Source organism: Eptesicus fuscus, chromosome 12 (assembly GCF_027574615.1).
Source record: "Eptesicus fuscus isolate TK198812 chromosome 12, DD_ASM_mEF_20220401, whole genome shotgun sequence".
Classification (NCBI taxonomy): Eukaryota; Metazoa; Chordata; class Mammalia; order Chiroptera; family Vespertilionidae; genus Eptesicus; species Eptesicus fuscus.
The window spans coordinates 27,579,961-27,601,136 of NC_072484.1; the positions used below are offsets into that span (position 1 = coordinate 27,579,961).

General features: G+C 42.9%; 1 protein-coding gene and 1 non-coding gene across 2 annotated transcripts in view; one reads left to right on the plus strand and one right to left on the minus strand.

The window, feature by feature from the left end:
• The window catches only part of SHLD1 (shieldin complex subunit 1), a 95,145-nt gene extending 78,013 nt beyond the window's left edge, over nucleotides 1-17,132 (minus strand). The window contains exon 1 of the mRNA XM_054724450.1: nucleotides 17,031-17,132. The gene's annotated coding sequence lies outside the window, so the exon portion shown is untranslated. The remainder of the gene's footprint in view (nucleotides 1-17,030) is intronic.
• On the plus strand, nucleotides 8,291-8,397 carry LOC114231446 (U6 spliceosomal RNA). Its single transcript, XR_003617406.2, has one exon. It is a non-coding gene; the product is annotated as a U6 spliceosomal RNA (small nuclear RNA).
• Nucleotides 17,133-21,176: the final 4,044 nt, after the last annotated feature.

Genomic DNA, 21,176 nt, shown 5'->3' on the forward strand with positions numbered 1-21,176 from the left:
ACCCACCTTTGAAATGCCTCTTTTCAAATCCCCTCTTCTGAAGCTGACCACCCTCAAAACCATCCTGTAATCCAATCACTGCCTTGCTTTCTCCCACCGTCATGTAATCTTCCTTACACCCCCTCCCTAATTCCAACGTCAAAAGAAACTGCAAACTGTCATTTTTGGAAGCATTTTGCTAGGTCTGCTGAGATCTTGCTTCCAGGTGTATCTTCTGTTTAACTCAAATAAACTCATTAAAATTCTTTACAGCCCTGGCCAACGTGGTTTAGTTGGTTGGACGTCATCCTGTTAGGAGCAAAATAGAATATTGGGGACTAGATATGGTTATGAGAAGTAGTAATCATGCTCTGTTAACCATGATTGTCTTGTGTTGGTTAAAGAAAGGACATTCTAACCTGACTGAGAGTTGTATGCCCACAGGACCTGGGATCTGGGAATCGTAATCCCCACTTCCCCATGTAATCCTTGTCCTACCCTATATAAGCAGTTGGTTTATGGGGGCTGAAGAGCAGGTTTTAGTGGATGACCTGCTGCTCTCCCATACTGTTGGCATTATTGGAATAAATGCTCATATATGATTCAACCCTGTCTCTGCTGAATTGGCTCAAGTAGTGACAGGCAGCCCGGACCTATTGGTTGTCTGGTTTCAGTCCTGTGTACTGAAAGCTTGTGGGGCAACATTTCTTTCTTCTCGCCTGAGGCCCTATGGACCCACACAGCTGTGCTCTGGCAGTACTTAGATGTAGACATGAGCTTTCCAGGCACCTCACTGAGGAGACATTTTCTTCGTCTGAACTCCAGAAGACTGGCTTTTTTTGCTTTTTCTTTGAAATTGCTTTGTCATTACAGATTATCTCACCTTTTCCATGGGGAATGAGTCAGTATTCTGCTCTGATTAAGGATCCCCAGGTCCTAATCACTTTTCCCCTTTGAAAAAAGAACTCACTATGTCCACATTCTTTCTCTTAGCATGTAACCTAAGCTCTAAACTGTACTCTATGCTCCAACATTTAACTAAGGGCCATTCCCATCAGCCCTGGACACGAAGAGGTTTTCAAATAGAAAACAGTTAATGTATATTTAATCTACAAACTGCATGGGGCAGAGGGTAAAGGGCAAGGAAGAAACCAGCAAATTGCAAATGCTTAGATGTCTAACACACCCACAGTCAATCAGTTGAGAGGCAGATACACCCATTTATCAGCCTTCAGAGAATCATCTCAGAGATTAATAGCGTTAAGAAGCAGTAGGACTTTGAACTGGGAGCAAGGGTTTACTCACCCAACCAGGTTACAAAAGGCAGTGAGAGTATGCTTTGAATGAAGGTGATTAGATACATTTAATGCTAGCCTTCTAACAGTAGTCCCTAAAATTTCTCAAAATTATCTGAGTTTCTTTGTCTCATTCAGTGTCTAACATTGCCCACTGTTTTACTTGGCACACTTAATGAGCTGGATATATATATTTTTAAATATTTTATTGACTTTTTAACAGAGAGGAAGGGAGACGGATAGAGAGAAACAACGATGAGAGAAACATCGATCAGCTGCCTCCTGCACACCCCACACTGGGGATGTCCCCACAATAGAGGTACATGCCCTTGACCGGAATCAAACCTGGGACCCTTCAGTCCCCAGGCCGACGCTCTATCCACTGAGCCAAACCGGTTAGGGGCGAATATAATATTTTTAATATAAATTCAACTGCTTCTTGCTGACCTTTCCTTCATTTACTCCCTCCTCTTAGATCTGTAGGAAAAATATTCCCACAAAGATAGAGTCAAGTTAGAAGACAATAGAAAGTCAAGTAACTCAGTTTTCAAGGACTGCCAGGGGAAAGTCACCCATGGAGCCACAATGGCTCCTTTGTAAATTCACCCTCACCAACTACACTCACTCAACAGGCTCTGGTCTTTCGGTGGCATTTCTCTGGTCAGTGCAGGCTTTTCTCCTCCATCAGGATTATTTCACATTTCCTCCTCTCCCTCTTGGCTGCTAACTTGCTTCCTAATGCCATCAAATATCCAACCCCATCCAGATTCCGACCACCTGAGCCTCTTTCCCTCCATTTCACACAGAAGTTGCTGACAGTTCCTGTGTCTGTCTGTGCCCTGTCCTCTGTCCCAGCACATTCACAGAACACTCATACTATTGATCTTCCCTTCCCTTCTCCAGCTAATTGTTCCCTCTCAACTGGTTCTTTACATCTACATCCATATGTCCATTTCCTTACTTATTATACACATAATATATAAAACACATGTTACAGCCCTAGCCAGTTTGGCTCAGTGCATAGACCATCAACCTGCGGACTGAAGGGTCTGGGTTCAATTCCCGTCAAGGGCACATGCTGTCCTGGTTGCAGTCTCAATCCCCACCGGAGCATGCAGGAGGCAGCCAATCAATGATTCTCTCTCATCATCGATGTTTCTATCTCTCTCTCTCCCTCTCCCTTCCTCTCCAAAATCAATAAAAATATATTTTAAAAATAAAATACATGTTGCAAATTTGTCACTTGTCTTTTTACCTCTTTTATACTTTTTTGTTTGTTTGTTTGCTTGTTGTGTTTTTAGCCATGCAAATGTTTCTTCTTTTTAAACAATCACATTTATCAATCTTTTATTGCAGCTAGATTTTCCGTTAGAAATACCTTTTCCTACCCTCAAGAAGTAAAGGAATTCACACATGTTTTCTTATAGAATTTAAATGGTTTCATTTTCACATTTAGATATCCAATCCACTTGGAATTTATTCTTTTATATAATGTGAGATATGAATCCAATTTCACAATTTCTCCGTGGCTATTTAAGGCATCGCAATACCACTTGTTAAAAAGTCTTAGCCCCAGAGATTTGAGGTGCCACCTTTATCATGTTCTAAATTTCCATGTGTAGTTGAGTGTATTTATGGACTTCCTGTTTGCTCTATTTGTGTGTCTGTCATTAAAAAAAAAGTACCCTCCATCAAATCCTACATGTTTCTCTAGCATTTGTTCTAACTCTCCCCTCTCCTATACAATTTTTCAAAAAGAGTTTTCTATACTCTGTGCTTCCATTTTCTTACCATTTACTCTTGAATTTCCTTCAATCTGTTTTTCACCCTGATTATTCCATCAAAATATTTTGAGCTTGAGTCATTGCCATGGGCAGTTTTCAGGCTTCATCTATGTCAGTGATGGCGAACCTATGACATGCGTGTCAGCACTGACACGCGTAGCCATTTCTGATGACACGTGGCCGCATGCCGAGGATGAAACATTTGCTGCTCCTGAGGATGAAACATTTGTGACTAGAGTCTTGGAGTTCGTTTTTTCCTCAAAGTGACACACTACCCGAGTTATGCTCAGTTTTTTGGCGAAGTTTGACACACCGAGCTCAAAAGGTTGCCCACCACTGATCTATGTGTTCCCTCAGAAGGTTTTTAAAAAAGTATATATATATATATATATATATATATATATATATATATATATATATATTGATTTCAGAGTGGAAAGGAGAGGGAGGGAGATATAGAAACATCAAGGGTGAGAATCATCAATCAGCTGCCTCCTGCACACCCCCTACTGGGGATCAAGCCTGCAATCTGGGCATGTGCCCTGATCAGGATTGGATCCTGTGACCTCCTGGTTCCTGGAGTGACGCTGGTATTCTCCCCTATTACTAGGCTACCCTCCTTCTTCCTCCCCCAGCCTAGCCCCATCCATGCTCTCTCTATCTAGGAATAATGCTCTCATTATATCCTCTCTGGGTACTATGTACTGCTCCTTGGAAATTTAAAAATAATAGTTAGCATTTTATTTAGCATTTACATGGGAAATTTATTTTTAATATCTATGAGGACAGGACCACGTCAGTCATTTGTTTCCATTTATCCCAACATGTGCCTCTGGGCCTGACATCTATATATATAAAAGGGTAATATGCAAAGTGTCCCCTTGGGAGTTTGACCAGGAGAAGAGGAATTCGATCGCTCGCTATGACATGCACTGACCACCAGGAGGCGGCATGGAACATGGAGGGTGACCAGCGGTGGCTGTGGGGTGCTGAGGGAGCAAGGGAAGGAAGAGGTGGGGAGGTGGGGAGGCGGGGAGGCGGGGAGGCAGGCAACCTGATCGGCCCTGATCGCTGGCCAGGTCTAGGGACCTTACCCGTGCACAAATTTTGTGCACCGGGCCTCTAGTATGGTAAATAAATGAGTAAACTTAAACCATCTCCTTCTTCTTTCAAAGTCCTAATTTTCTATACTTTAAACTTTCAAATAAATATGATTTTGTTTCTCAAGAAGATGTGCTTATGAAACATGGGATAGCAATGAAGTATGAAATCTGATATCATGACTAGAATATTGGGAATCAGGAAAGTTTAGTTCTAATTCCAGTCTTAAAAATTACATTGGTGGGGCAGGGGGCAGAGGTGGGCTGGAGGGGGTCAATGGGGGGGGAGGGGGATGCATGTAATACTTTTAACAATAAAGAATTATTTAAAAATAAAAATCACTACTGTAAAAATTTACAGTGGTGAATTGAGAAAAAGATTTTAAATACTGCATACTTCCCCAAGCATGCAAAATTTAGCTGCCTCACTTCTATTTTTATTATCATAGTTGCTTTTGTATTCCTCTTTTCCACTGAATTGTCAAATTTTTTATGGAATACCCCATATTTTACTGACTTTTGTGTCTCCATGGTGTCCATCACTTCAAAGTACTAGAAGGTATTCAACCAATGCCAAACAAATGTGTAACACATGATTGTATAGTTATTAACAGCACTGTGAAAATAATGCAATATTACAAATAGTTGCGCCCTAACTGGTTTGGCTCAGTGGATAGAGCATCAGCCTGTGGACTAAGGGGTCCCGGGTTCGATTCTGGCCAAGGGCACATGCCTGGGTTGTGGGCTTGATCCCCATTGGGGGATGTGAAGGAGGCAGCCAATCAATGATTCTCTCTCACTATTGATGTTTCTATCTCTCTTTCCCTCTCCCTTCCTCTCTGAAATCAGTAAGATATTTTTTTAAAAGTATTTTAAAAAATAGTTGAGGAAGAATTGAGGGGATTCTTTTTACTGCAATTTAATCAGAAGTATAATACAAGCAGAAGTACCCCAAATATGATAAGCCTTTGGTCAGAGATATAAATAAGCAGAGCTGATGTCAGACAAACCATAGATAGTTGCTCAGAAAGAGGTGAGAGAATGCTTACACAGGCAGCTAAGGAAGACATAGGCATCTGGAATTGACAGCATATCAATCAGGGAAGGCTCTCTAAGACAGCATTGGGTGCGGAAATTTTAGAATTAGCTTCAGTTAGATATAACAAAAAATTTACTTAAACATAATAGGAGGTTTTTCTTTATGTAAATAAAGTCCAGAAGCAGCTGGTCTAGTGTTGATATATTGGCTCCGTGATCATCTGGAACCCAGATACCTTTGATCTTGTTGCTTTGACAATGAACTGTGTGGCTTTTTTCCCATGATCTAAAATAATTGCTTGGGTTCAAGCCATTGTATCTGCATTCCAGCCAGGGAGAAACAGGGACAGAGAAAGATGGCCATACCCAGTCCTTTAAGGACATTTACTGGCACTCATATGCCATTGGTCATAACTTAATCACATTGCCACATCTAACTGCAAGGGAAACTTGGAAATGTAATCTTTGCTTAGGGAAGCCACATGCCCAGTTAAAAGTTATGGAGAATGAATAATGGGGGTCAAATTACTGTCTTTGTGCTACCATTTAGTCAGAAGAATTGAGAAAGGAGTTTGTGTTGCAGAGAATGAAATTTGGAGAAAATTGTGGATTGAGCCAGTTTTCACATTTCTAATTCCTACACACAGACTGCTGGGCACTACACCACTGCACAGGTAGTGGCCAAATGAGTGATCATCAAGCCTCAGGTGGACCTCAGCACCCCTGTTAATCCACATTGGTGCCTAGTCAGCTCCCTCCTCCACTCCCATAGAGGCTGTTCCAAACCTTCACCATTATTCTATAGCCACAGTCCTCCTGCCTCCCTGAACTCTGACACCCCAGAAGAGATGGACAGTTTCAAGTACAGGTACCTCAATTTCCCATCCCCATATCTACAGGGCTTTTTTTTCTATCATTTATCCCCACAACACCTATCCTCAATTTTGTTGTTGTTTGCTTTTTTTTTTTTTTTGCTTTATGGTGCCCTTTCTCCTGGTTAAGATAAATCCTGCTTCTCAGAAACCAAGACTCAATGATTATTATGACTTCTATATCTGCTCTATCCCAACACTTTCTAAATATTTTCAAGTCCCCCCAACCCCCTGCTTAAAAGAAAAAAAGAAGGCCAGGTCGGTGTGGTTCAGTGGTTGAGCGTCAACCCATGAACCAAGAGGTCCCCAGTTTGATTCCCAGTCAGGGCACATGCTTGGGTTGTGGGCTCGATCCCCAGTGTGGGGTGTGCAGGAGGCAGTCGATCAATGTTTCTCTCTCATTGATGTTTCTATCTCTCTATCCCAATTCCTTCCTCTCTCTAAAATCAGTAAACACATACATACATACATACATACATACATACATACATAGGAAAAAGAAGGTTCAGCACCTCTTTGGTCATGTGCTTTTATTTAGCTACCACCCTCCTTTCAATATTTGCCTAATAGCCCAAACTTCTAGGTGAAATGTTCTACTTCCCTGTCTCCACTTACTCTTCAACTCATTGTAATCCTATTGCAACCTGACTTGTGGCCCCTATTGTCTACTCAAATTGCTCTGGCCAAATCCCTGATGACCTACTAATTGCCAAACCCAATGTTCTCTTTTTCATCTCCATCTTTCCTAACACTTCTGTAGCACATGACACTGTTGATACTTTTCTTCTTCTGCAGATTCCTCATGTGGCCTCTGATGAGCTGTATGCCTATTCCTTTTCATTTTACTTTCTGCCTCTCATTGGTGTTACTGAACTTGCCTGAGGGCAATCTTGTCCCTTTTCACAACTTCAAATACTCCCTATGTGCTAATAATTCCAAAATCTCTATCTCCAGCTTCAGATATAAAAAGAAAATTAGTTAGCTTCTGGACATTTCTACCAGGATGTTGATTTGCTCACAATTCTGTGAGGAGCAATTTGGGCTGGACTCAGCTGGGCAGTTCTGCTGATCTCACTGGAATCCACTCCTGCACCTGCAGTCACCCGCTGCCTCATCTGATGCTCAGTGGTTTAAAATGGCCTCACTCCCATATCTAATGGGTGGTGCTGGCTCTTGGCTGGGGCACTACAGTACTCCTTTGTATAGCTCACCACGCTTATGCACATCATTGTTTCCGTGTTCCAACTCTGGCCAAAAGAGAGCAAGCCTCAGTGTGTACGTGCTTTTCAGGGCTCTGCCCTGGGACACCCTTGCTAATATCTCACTGGCCAAAGGAAGTCACAGACCCAAGTCCCAATTCAAAGGGTGGAGGAATTAATTCTATTTCTTGATGGCAGAAGCGGCAGTCACACAGCAGAGAGTCATGTATACAATGATGGATGGTATTATTGCAGTAGACAACCGGACCACAACGTTCTTCTCAATTCACACTTGTTTATGCTCATGTCTTTTCTATCTTAGGGAATGGTGCCAGTGTCCCCATTCACTCAAGCCAGAGTCATTCTAGTTTTCCCCTTCCTCACCTGCAGATACTGTAAGTTAGAAGGCTCCATACCAATTCCCAGCCTCTTTCTCTACTATGGAGATGTTGATGCTAAGTACTTTCTCACATTACTTTGTATAAGTAGTCATGTGACACAGTTTTGGCCAATAAGTAGAAGTCTGTAAGTGGTTTTGCAAAAATGTTTGCTTTCTTATTAAAAGGAATAGACCCTGTCTTCTTATTTCTTCCTTCTGTCCCTGAACAAGGTATCTGGAGAAGCACAAACCATCTTGTGACCTTGAGGTAACACATTTTAAGTAAAGGCCAAGAGAATCACAGAGACACACATCAAATTTGATATTGCTGAATCACTGAACCAAAGGTAGTAGTTGTTTCAGTCTAAACTTCTTGGTATCGAAGAAAAATAAACTGTTTGTTTAAGCCACTCTAAATTGTGATTTTTTTTTTTTTGGTTACTTCAGTCAAAAGAATTTCTGACACATATTCATTCACTAAGCCAATCAGCCATCACATCCTAAATGCTCTTTCTCTTGAGGTTTTCTCACCTGTACTTCCTTCATTCTATCCCTGCTGCCTCCGTTATTGGGGAGCAGCAGTACTCTGACCAAAAGTATCCTCTTTCTACCAGCGTACTTAAATTCATAAAATTCTCATTATTGTGCTCACTTCGGCAGCACATATACTAAAATTGGAATGATACAGAGAAGATTAGCATGGTCCCTGCGCAAGGATGACATGCAAATTCGTGAAGCATTCTATATTAAAAAAAAAAAAAAGAGCCCTTGCCGGTTTGGCTCAGTGGATAGAGCATTGGCCTGTGGACTGAAGGGTCCTGGGTTCGATTCCGGACAAGGGCACATACCTGGGTTGCAGGCTAGATCCCCAGTAGGGGGCGTGCAGGAGACAGCTGATCCATGATTCTCTCATCATTGATGTTTCTCTCTCCCTTCCTCTCTGAAATCAATAAAAAAGAAGAAGAAGAAAAAATAAAATTCTCATTATTGAGTTATGCTTTTGGTTAAGATATAATTTCCAAAATGTCACTGCTAAAGCACAGATGTACTATAAAAGTACAGAAAAAAGACTAGAAATAGTCATTACTGACTGGGCTCTGCCATCGTCTGTGTTTGAACAAGCCCGCCAAAAGATTCTGATGCAGACTAATGTTTGAGAATCACTAAATGAAGCAATGAAGAAATCTATCATTACAAACTGAGACAGTGCTCTGAAGGAAAGGAAATCTACCAATGTTATTCAAAGCATGGTTCTGCCCACTGTTGGTAGCATCAGCATCATCAGAGAACTTATTAGAAATACAAATTCCTGAGTCTCATCCTAGACCTACTGAATCATGGGGAGGCAAGTAAGGGCCAGATCAAGAAACCATTGGGAGCCATTCTAAGTAATTAACACTTTACATGATAGGAAAGTGAGGATCTCTGAAAAATTCAAATTCCAGCAATAAATAGAATTAGGTTGGAGAAAATATTAAATTCTGGAAATTATATGTTAACCAAAAGCACAACTCTATAATGAGAATTTTATGAATTTTGACAGGCTGGTAGAAAGAGGATACTTTTGGACAGGGTGCTGCTGCTCCCTAGTAACAGCATCGCCTGGGAAGCTGCCTATAAACACCCACACATTCCGGTGGCCCAATAGTATAGACAGGGAAGCTGAGAATGCAGAACCCTGGCAGGCAGCAAGTAGGCGTTGGGGAGCTTGCAGAATTGGTGTCAGTCCGTTCTTGCTCCTGCATATTTGACTTCCTCCGACTCCTGCCACATATCTCTAAATCTGGGGCAGTTTGGTGAGCTTGCACTACTCCAGCTCGAGTAATTAGGGATTAAATTGTTCATTTCAGGTTATCTTGGACCACAAACACATTGCTCTGTGTAACAGCCAGGTCTTCGGGCCAAGTTCTGTGAATACCGCGGGGTGGTTGAAGACGTGCTCATTCACCTGTGGGGAAATAAGCCATCATTGTGCTTTTAGGGCTGCGAGAAGGAAATTCTCACAGGGAGTGTAGTGGAGCAGAACTTTTTGAGAGTGTGCGTGTAATTTTATTATGCTTTTCTGGATTAATTGACTCTTTAATAGTATGTTATAGAAGTTACTTGAGCTAGCTTGAGAGATTAGGGGAAATGTATACCTACATTATACCTATATTGGCATATTTCACAGACCAGGAGCCAGATGTAGGAGGGCTTTAGGAAGGGAGGGAGCCTGGAACAGGAGGCCATCTCTCTTCTCTGGTTCTGCGGCCTAACCTCCTCTCCTCTGCCTCTCTCTGTGTGTCTCTCCTGTCTCACTCTCCACCCTCCCACCCAGTTCTTCAGACTGGCTTTCTCGGCTTCTCCTATACATGCGATATACTATGACCATTCTGATCAACATCCTCTCTATTTTAATACAAGATTCCCAAAAAAGAGAATCTGATGGGTGCAACTTGCGTACAGTCAGCTACAATTGGTACAAGCAAGACTGTGGAGGCCCATCCCTGATGCTCCCATGGTTAGATGAGTTAACGCTTCCTAGTGTTTCATGAGCCAAAAATGTCCACACTTTCTCTCTAAGCAGTTTGAGTTAGGTTTCTATCACTAGCTCCCAAAATAATCCTGATTAATATTTGTATACATAACTATTACTTATACAAGAAACAGATCAACGCTATTTCTATTCTTATGTTCAGTAGGACATAATCTATTTTGGTTATCTATTGTTATAAAACAAATCACCCCAAAATTAGCTGCTGAAAATAACAACCATTTTATTATCTCTCATGGATCTGCTGGTTGACTTGGATAAGCTCAGTGGTTCTTCTGCTGGTTTCCTTCGGGGACTCCCAGGTGACTGGGAAGAGTCATCTGAAGGCTCAATTATCTGGAACATCCAAAGTGGCTTCTTTAGTGACATATTTGGCATCTCAGGGCTCTTCCACGTGGCCTTTATCTCCACAAGGTAGCTTCTCATCCTAGGCCTGTCCGTAGTTCCTCTCTTTCTAACAGGATGGCGTATATGGTGGCTCAGGGGTCCCATGAGCGTGTTCTCAGACATTAAATCTCTTTATGACTCAGGCTTGGAAACCACATAGTATCACTTTTTCTGCATTCTATTGATCAAGCCAGACTCAAGGTCATTCCAGTGTCTAGGAGAGGCAATGAGACTCAACTTCTTTTTTTAAAAAAAAATGGTTTTATTGACTTTTAAAGAGAGAGGGAGAGAGTGAGAGCAAGAGAGAGAGAGAGAACGAGAGAGAGAGAGAGAGAGAGAGAGAGAGAGAGAGAGAGAGAAGAAACATCAATCGGCTGCCTCCTGCTGGGGATCAAGCCCGCAACCTGGGCATGTGCCCTGACTGGGAATCGAACCGTGATCTCTTGGTTCATGGGCTGACACTCAACCACTGAGCCATACAAGCCAGCTGAGATTATAAAGTACAGCCATTTTACCCTACCTGAATAACTTGCTGATTTTTACAGATGTTATTTAAATTTCAGTTTCTCAGCATGTCATATTTGGAGATTCAAAGAATAAGAAAATCTAAACTTTAAAAAATGTCAAAGGCTAATAAAAATAATTCTCCTGACAGCCTGGTATTTCCATGTCTATGGGTTTTATTCTAGAACTGGCAGTTGCTTGAAAAGGTCATTCAGATATTCTGTGCAATGTAACTTTCCCAAAAGAGTGAGTTATGTAATTGCATGCTTAAAGTTGGCCTCCCTCACTAGACTAGCAAGTTTGAAAAAGCAAGTACCACATCCCATTGGCACATGGATCTCACATGCCCCAAGGCATGTTATCTGAACATGATGAATGCTCCTTAAATACTTCTTAAATAAATGAATGCAGTGGTTCTTAACCAGAAGTGGTTTTGCTCCCAGGGAACAATCGAAAAAGTCTAGAGGTCTGGAGACATTTTTGGTTGTTACAACTGGATGGGGTGTTGCTAAACATCCTACAATGCATAGGACTGCAATAACATGGGTATATCTTACAGGCATCATATTGAGCAAAAAAAGCCAGGTACAAAATGATGATATGCAGAATTATTTCATTTATATAAAATTTAAGAACAGGAACAATTTATCAATGATGATAAAAATTATAATAGCTTCGGTTGTAACTCTCAAAAACTAATTTTCCAACAATTTACCAGGGAGAACATACTTTGAAATTTCAAACTCTGCCTTGTGTCAAAGGCTTTAAAGCAACTGCATTCAACTCACCTATGGGGACACTCTGAGTTCCACAGGAGACTGGAGTCTTGCCTGTTGTCTCCGATGTGCTTGGTGAACATGGTATTCCCTCTGGGACTCCTGGGACTTGCAGATATGGGTCTGTCCTCTGTTCCCTGCCTCGCCTCCTCTACAGGGCAGGCTAATTCCCAGGATCTCTCCAGCTCTAGTCTACCACATGCTGCAATATGAACTGGCACAACCAGGAACCAGAACATAACAACTGCTACCATAGTACTTAGGAATAAAGGACAACCTGCAGGTCTGAATACCTGTGGGCATAACTTTAGGTTCAAATCACTGATGATTCAAAATATTGTCTCAGTTTGAGTTCTCCCAAAGCAGACCCTGAAACAAAGTCTTGGGTGCAGGTCATATATTTGGGAGGTGGCTCCAGGAAGCTCCGTGAGCGGGGATGGAGAAAAGCCATGATGAGATAGATTAAGAAGCAAGCCACAATTTAGGGCAACTTGGGCTCAGTCACACTGGGCACCCTCTGAGAAACTGTGTAGAAACTGTCTCAGAAACATCACTCTGAGGGATGGGGAAGCTGGGGGCTTTATGCACTGTTATGGACTGAATGTCTGTGCCCTTCCCCTTCTACCCCCCAATTCATAGGTTGAAGCCCAAAATCCTGAGTGTGACTGTATTTGGAGATGGGGCCTTTAAGGAAGTAATTAAGGCTAGATGAGGTCATAAGGATGGGGCCCTGATTTGATAGGATTAGTGTCATTATAGGCAGAGACATCAGAGCTCATTATCACACTCTCTCTCCTTCTCCCTCTGGTACACACTTCCTCAGAAAGGCCATGTGAGGACATATGAAAAAGGCAGCCATCTGCAAGTCAGAAAGAGAGCCCTAACCAAAAACGGAATCGTCCAGAACCTTGCTCTTGGCCTTTAGCATGCAGAATTGTGAGAAAATTAATTTCTGTGTTTGTTTGTTTTTTAAGCTATACATTCTGTGATGTTTTGTTTTGACAGCCCAAGCAGGCTAAGTTATTCACTATATTTCGTTCTCAGTGACTGAGTGTTGCCCTTGAGGGCATTGCAGGTAGCTGGAGGTGAGAAGTTGTGCCAGTACATACAGAACTTTCCATCTTGCCTGCAGGTGAAATCAGAGGTGAGCAAAGGGAATCTGGCAAGCCTCTACAGTGTCTGCTATACCATTATTTCCCATCTTACAAAAAACACTCCTGCATTGACTATCCTTGTATAAATGCCATTTTGTACATGTTGAAGCATCAACTAGGGATACATTTACTCAATCAAATGGGATGGTCATGTAAATTATGATAGATATGACCAAATTGTTCTCCTAAAGAATTATATCAATTTGCATTCCACCTGCAATGTCTGCTTCTCTGTGTCTTTCTGACACACTTATCAGACATTTGATCTTGCCAACATAATAGGTAGACAGGGTGTCTCATTGTGATTTCCATTTGTAAACTTCTTTTGAATAAGTGTAGTAGAGTGTAAGACAAAGGTGAGGGCAAGGAAGTTTTCCTGCTTCATTGGCAACCTCGGCTCATAAATCAATTCTTCACCAAGGGCATGAATGCACCAGCAGCTTCAAAGGTTGTAGTGCCTTTGGCCTGGCTGGGGCAGGAAGGAAATTCCCTTAAGTATAATGTGGTCCAGGTATCACTTGATCTTAGTGTTAGCCATGGCAACAATAGTGGCAGCAACAGAGGGAGCAGAAGTAGTTTCAAAGCATCAAAGGCTTTGGAGCAGATTAAAGCCCAGGAAACCACAATGAGGGTGGAGTTAGGGGGGGATAGTATATACTACATGGTAGCTATGTTTGTGAGTTAACCTAAGTTACCCCTGCCCACTTTCAGAAGAGGGGGGATCAGAGAAAAAGAAATGTTGTGTGTACTAGTATAGGGTACCTGTATTTTTATCTCTGCATTGGGCCCACAGTTATTTTGCTAGACTTCATAAAAAACCGGATACCCGTATGTCTCTAGAAGAGAGAAGGACCATGACATGCACGCAATTGAAAACATTATTTGCTGTTACCACCACTATTTGTAGAGACAAATCACGAAGGAGATAACTGTGTGGAATGCTGGAGAGAAGTCAGAGGCCATGCTGGCCCTTTGGGGAGAGCTGACACCAGCTCTCAGTGGCATTCTGAGCCAGCTGCTTGCTTATTCCTGGAAGTCTCCGCAGGGTTGCCAGCCAATGGTATCTTCTTCTCTCTGTCCTCCCCTCCCTGATGCAGAGCCTTTGTTCCATGCTGATCACATTACTAGGGTGCTCTATTTTAAGCTAACCTTGAATGACTTGAGTTCTTTTGCTAATACAGAATCGAATAATTGGTTTGCGTACAGCAGGCCTGTTGATTTATCTGCTCCATCAATGGGACAGACTGTCAAAAGGACACCTACAGCATATGGTAGAAAAGCCAAAAAGACCCCTCTGTTTTTAGGAAAGGCAGCTACGTACCAACCAATACAGCACAGATGCCAGCATCCCCCAAATTTGCACCTGCTATAGTTAAAAATGATTGCACATTTCCTTTTTCAATCTACTAAGTTGATTCCAGGCAAATATCACCTGACTGGGAGTAACTGCTGCAAAGAAAAGAGTGAGTTACTCTTGCAGCTCAGCCACATAAGGGAGTAGAATTCTCCAGTTCCCAAGCCTTCCAGAGCATCCCTCCACCGTGTTGGGACAGGTGGCTTCACAATCTTTCCTGCCCTTGGCCTTTTCACTCTGAGCGTATGAGGCGACCCACGTGCCCACAGCCACTTAGCCAAGACTTCTAGCTACAGATTGTCAACACTGTAAAGAAGGGAATAAAGGTTTATTCAACTTGGAATCTTCCCCGGATCTTGTAAAAGATTCAGGCTCTTGATATTTCTCATGTGGATTATTGCATCCACTTCCTACCTGCTACTTTACCTATCTTCTTCTTCTTTTTTTCTGTAAAGCCCCCAGCTTTACTGATTTTTGTTTCTCCAAATCCCAGGTGCTTCCAGATACAAAGAAGGCATTTCGTGCTTACTGAATGGAATGACCAGTTGACTGACTTGATACAGTCATACCAGAGTAAATAAGGCTCATACTTTATCTTTGTTGAATCAGTCCAGGTTGTAGCTGAATGCCCAGTGCAGAGCCTCAGTGAGCTCAGTGATCACTTGTTGAATGTCAATGAAGACAGAGCTGTGAAACCTGAGCCCTACCCTACCTGAGCCCTAACACCCGCTTCTCCAGTCCTCTCCACAGCCAGCCCTACTTTGGTGACTTCATTCCCCACATGCTTAGTCATTGCAGTGCAATTCAACAAGATTTATTTCCTGTGCTTTTTAGAAAATATATTTTTATTGATTTCAGAGAGGAAGGGAGAGAAAGATAGAAACAGCAATGATGAGAGAGAATCATTGATTGGCTGCCTCCTGCATGCCCCACGTTGGGATCCAGCCTACAAGTAATCAAACTGTGACCCCCTGGTCCATAGGTTGACGCTCAACCTCTGAGCCACGCCAGCTGGGCTCCTGGGCTTTGCTGGAGACGTTAAAGAAAAATATAGCAATGCCCACACCTTTATGCAGTTCAGTTTACAACCTGCACAAAATAGTTCAACTCCAACCAGCTAATGACACTGCAGCTGTGTCCTGGTCCACTTCAGGCATTCCTGCTCTCAAAAACTCTCTTAGAGCAAGAGATATAGGCATAACAAAGAAACAAAGACAAGAGCAAAACAAGGAATGAGGACATCTGAAAGTGAGAAAATTCTACAGAGCTAGGGATTAACCTGGAATTGAAAGGGGGAAGAGAACACGTGCTTTCTTCTTAAATCCAGAGTTAGAAAATGTTTTTTAAAAAACCGGAGCTACAGAAAGGATTGTCCATCTGTGATTTGGGAAGATCACAATGAAAAGAGAAGAGGCTTCTTGAGTGTTAGAATCCAGGGCTCTCTGACATCATTGGAGCTAATTCTAAGCTGCTTCGAGATAAAGTCATGATTTCTCAGCTGGCCATACAGATGCCTCCTGGCTGGGTGGCCTTGGGTGAGTTACTTTACTTCTCTATTTTTGCCCCTACATACATTACAGAGTTGTGAGGACAAATGAATTGTTGACTGAGCATCAATGAATCGGGAGGCTTCGCTAAAATTTACAACAGCAAAGATTTATTCAAGGTCTCAGAAGTTGCTGCTTTTATTCAGATAAGGGAAGCTTGGGGAGGCTTTTTTCTGTATCTGTTGAATCTCAAATGTCTTCAGCTTAAAATCATCTTTATGCTAATTCAGGCATTCCAAGTGGATCCCCACAACGTATGCACACAAACACACACAAAGTTAATGAATACTTGGAATAAGATTTGTTGTTGTTGTTTTTGCTTTTATTTTTATAAGATTTTTTTCCTTTTTTTTTGAGATTATAATGAACATGGTCACAACACACGTGAAGTCAGAAGTAGGAGAGAGAATGCTCTGAAGGCATGTTTGGTCACCCAAAATCATTAAGCAAGACTATAAAAAACATAAAGTGTAAAAAATACCAGAAAAGCCCTAGCCGGTTTGGCTCAGTGGATAGAGCATCAGCCCATGGACTGAAGGGTCCCAAGTTTGATTCTGGTCAAGGGCACATTGCAAGCTCGATCCCCAACCCTGGTTTGGGCTAAGCGGGAGGCAACCGATTGATATTTCTTTCTCACATCGATGTTTCTCTCTGTGTGTCTCTCCCTCTCCCTTCCACTCTCTCTTAAAAAAAAAAAAATCAATGGAAAAATATTCTTGGGTGAGGATTAATAAAACAAATACTGGAAAAACCCTCACATCTTTTTCAAAGTACTTTTAAGGGGGGGGGGGGGGGGGGAAGCAGGCCCTTGAAACGTTCGGTTCTTTTTATTTTCCCCGGTGCAAATTCACATTGTGGTTTTGGCTAGGTGGTAGAGAGCGAGTGTCACCTGTGGTGGCCCTGCCCACAGTGGGCAGATAGGAGGGAATCCACACCAAGATGACTACCTTTAGATTCTGAGAAACAAGTGGAAGGTGAATAGGTAGGTGGGTCAAAGTGGCTTCTCTCTCTCTCTCTCTCTCTCTCTCTCTCTCTCTCTCGTTTAACTTTTCCTTTTCTGCTGCCGAGTCATCCTCAGCAATGAAAATAACATCATCCTGTTTGCCTGTAGCTGTTTCAGCCTCCTCACCTTTATCTCCATTTTCTCCCTCACCATCACTTTTTTCCTCTTCCTCTGTCGGTGGTCAGCCTCCTGCTCCCGGTTTTCCTTGTACGCATTCACATTAGCAGGGGTGTGTCTCCCATTCTCTGGCTCCTGTACAACTTCTTCTAGCTGATGCAGTGGATTAAAAAGAAGTATGAGGTTGGGGACTCTGGCAACTAAGCTATGGGTGTCTGCAGTGGCTGTGGGACTGATACCCAGGGGCATTGCCAAGACAGAACATCTGGTCTAATACAACTATTTCTTAGGGACAAACAGGATAACATAATTGCCAGACCTCATACCAGTCTGAAGTTTATACATGAACTTCTTATTATTTGTTTGTTTATGTATTTATTTATTGTTAATCCTCACCTGAGGATGTTTTTCCATTGATCTTTCAGAGACAGTAGAAGGGAGGGAGAGGGAGAAAGAGCAAGTGAGAGAGAAACATCCATGTGAAAGAGAGACATAAATTGGTTGCCTCTGGAACACACCTGCAACCTAGGTATGTGCCCTTGACTGGGAATCAAACCCATGACCCTTCAGTGCATGGGCCGATGCTCTATCCACTGAGCTATACCAGCCCGGGCTTAATTAAGAGTTTTATGGTCAGTGATTTTTGTTTGTTTGTTTGTTTGTTTTTTTTTAATTCTCTCATTGTAGTTTTATTTATTTTCTCTATATATTTTTTATTTATTAATGTATTACATATGTGACCTTAGGCCCCCATTGCCCCCCCCCACCTCCCTGCTCATGCCCTCACCCCCCCCCCCAGTGTCTGTGTCCATTGGTTATGCTTATATGAATGCATACAAGTCTTTTGGTTGATCTGTCCCCCTTCCCCCAACCCTTCCCTGCCTTCCCCCTGAAGTTTGACGGTCTGATCTATGCTTCTTTGTCTCTGAATCTGTTTTTGTTCATCAGTTTATGTTGTTCATTATATTCCACAAATGAGTGAGATCATGTAATATTTACTTTCTCCAACTGACTTATTTCGCTTAGCATAATGCTCTCCAGGTCCATCCATGCTGTTGCAAATGGTAGGAGTTCCTTCCTTTTTACAGCAGCATAGTATTCCATTGTGTAGATGTACCACCGTTTTCTAATCCACTCATCTGCTGATGGGCACTTAGGCTGTTTCCACATCTTACCGGTAGCTGTGGTAAATTGTGCTGCTATGAGCATAGGGGTGCATATATCCTTTATGATTGGTGTTTCTAGTTTCTTAGGATATTGTCCTAGAAGTGGGATCACTGGGTCAAATGGGAATTCCATTTTTAGTCTATGGTCAGTGTTTTTGCCTTAAAGGCTCAGCACATAATGCCCAGGGAAGAAAGCCCAGTGTGTATAAGGTCAACGCAACATTTTCTATTTCCAGGGAAGGCTGGGGTCACACAAAGATGGTTGTGGGATGTGAGTGCCTTTGAGAGACCAAGGGTAGGGGGCAGTAGTACAGGGTGAAATGGATGCTCTGGCATCTTGCCAGATTCCCCTCTTCAAGACCAAGACACTCATCCCCTCAGCTGCCAGGAGGGTTGGCATCTGGTGGCTGCCTTAACCAAGGCCACATGCCCTTCCTGGTGGTAGCCTGTGTCCAAAGTCTGGTTGCTTCAATTCAGGACTACTCTGAAGGGCCACCCCATTGCCAGAACTCAGGTGGGATCAGTTAAGGTCTATATAGTGACAGCATCATGGCCCAACTTCCCCCTTTGCTGACACGTGGAAGGAATCTGTGCTAGGGGTGCTCGGAGTGCTAGACCCCATTCTCAGCTCTCTGCTAGCACCTGGGGGAGAGGGCAGGATTTTATTAGAGAATGGCTTCATACCACAGAGAGGTGATAAAAGTCTGCTTGATGCTTGTTCCTTCGCCTTCTACCTGATCTCCCTCTAATACATAAATCAAATGATGTCCGTATTGGCTGACAAACAATGTCTGACCCCTCTCAAAAGTCACCAGACATTTGTTGTGACTACGACAAGGCCCTGGTGTCTTCCTTTGGGTTCGTGCCTGCTGTCGTGTGTGCCTTGGAGCACATTCTTTCTGGAGTCCACTGTCCTCATGTTTCCCTTGGCACCCAAATGAATTCCCAGGGTTATTGCCAGAATTCAAATAAACAACCCTGACCTCAGCCTGAACTGAAGGGGGAAAAAAAAGGACAACCTCAAATAACCCTTTTTCTTCATTTTAGGTACACAAACCTTTTTAGCACATGGCCCACTGGGATTGCATCTTAAGATATTTATATTCTCTCCTACATATCTTGAACTAGAACCTTGTAACCAAGCAAGAAGAACATGTCAGGGACAGCCATTCATGTTCGGTGCTGACAGACTTCGTTAGTGGCAGATGACCTGTGTGGCACGGGCACCAACCAACCAAATGGATGCCAGCCAGTCAGCTCAGATGCCTGTGAACAAGGTGTACTGGTTTGTACTGGTAGAGGTCTACTCTGCAGAGACCTGCAGCATTAACTCGCCATAAAATATCAGTGGTAAGTGCTGTTTTAGTTGGGTTCCCTCAAAAGCAAAATCTGAGAGAAGGACATGGGTGCAGGTAGTCTATTTGGTAGGTGATCCCAGGAGGCAGAAGGGAGGGAATGGGAGAGAAAAGACAACACTGGTATGCTATGAGCTGGTTACCACTGTGGGCAACTGAGGCTCAATTCTGCTGGGACAGTCTGAAGAACCATGGAGAAAGCACACATCAGAAGTGTTCCACCAGAGGATGGCGGTTGGGGCATTTTACCACTGATCCCATCCCTCATTAGATGAATATCGCTCCCTGGGGGTGTTAACTCTCTTGCCCTTCCTTCCTTCCTTCCTTCCTTCCTTCCTTCCTTCCTTCCTTCCTTCCTTCCTTCCTTCCTTCCTTCCTTCCTTCCTTTTTTCCTTCCTTCCTTTCTTTTTCCTTCTTTCTTTTTTTGTTTGTTTATAAAGGAAATCCTATATAATAAAAGGGTAATATGCAAATTGTCCCTTCGACCAGGAGTTCCACTGAGTTCGACCAAGGGGCAGGGCTGGCCCACCAACCGCCCTGGGGTCCCTCCCTGACCCGCAGCCAGACCCTACCCATGCACGAATTCATGCACTATGCCTCTAGTGTTAATAATAAGTGTTTATTTTTTTAAATTTTTTATTTATTGCTTTGAAAGAGAGTGAAACATCAATTTGTTGTTCCATTTACTTATTCATTCATTGATTGATTCTTGTATGTGCCCTGACAGGGGATCAAATCTATAACCTTGGACAATGTTTTAACCAACTGAGCTACCCTGACAGGGCCCCTTGTACTTTCAAGTTACCTGAATTTGGTTAAGGCATCTTCTGCTGCCTTAGAGAAAGCAGAGAGCTGTTTCCATGTGTGCTTTATGAAGGATGCTGGTAAAGTGTGGGAACTGACTGCCAACGATGCACTAAAGTCAGGTGAGTTGAGAGGATGTGATGTAACATAGTACAAATGTCTGCTACAAATGCTTACTAAAATATAAATAAAAGGCACCTAAATGGATGCATGCACCCCCTTAAATCTTAAATTATTGTAGAGGACATGTTTTTTGTCTGCCCAGTATGACTTCCTTTGTGGAAACACCGTTCTCCTCATCCTATCTAATAAAAGGGTAATATGCAAATTAACCATCACTCCGTCACAAAGATGGTGGTGCCCATAGCCACAAGATGGTGGTGCCCAGTCCTCTCAGCCCCACCAGAGTCCCCCAGTCCTGGGGAGGCGGCCCCTGAGAGCGGGCAGGATGAGCGGCCTGGTGGAATGCTTGCTTCATCACCGTGGTGACGTGGCAAGCATTCCACGCCTGGTTGCGGATAGGCCTCTAGGCCACGGAGAGCCTCTGGGCAGCGGGCACAGAGTGGCCAGGCCCCACAGAGAGCTACTGGCACATGGATTCATGCGCAGGGCTACTAGTCTCATTATAATTGTGTTTGTTCTATGTGGTATGCTAAATAATATAGCCCCCCAAAGATGCCATAATCCCCAGAACCTGTAAAATATGTCACATTTCATGGCAAATGGGAATTAAGTTTTCAGAAGGAATTAAGATTGTCAGTCAGCTGACCTTGACGTGAGAGATTATCCTAGATTATCTGGTGGGCCCAATGTAATCAGGGCCCTCATAA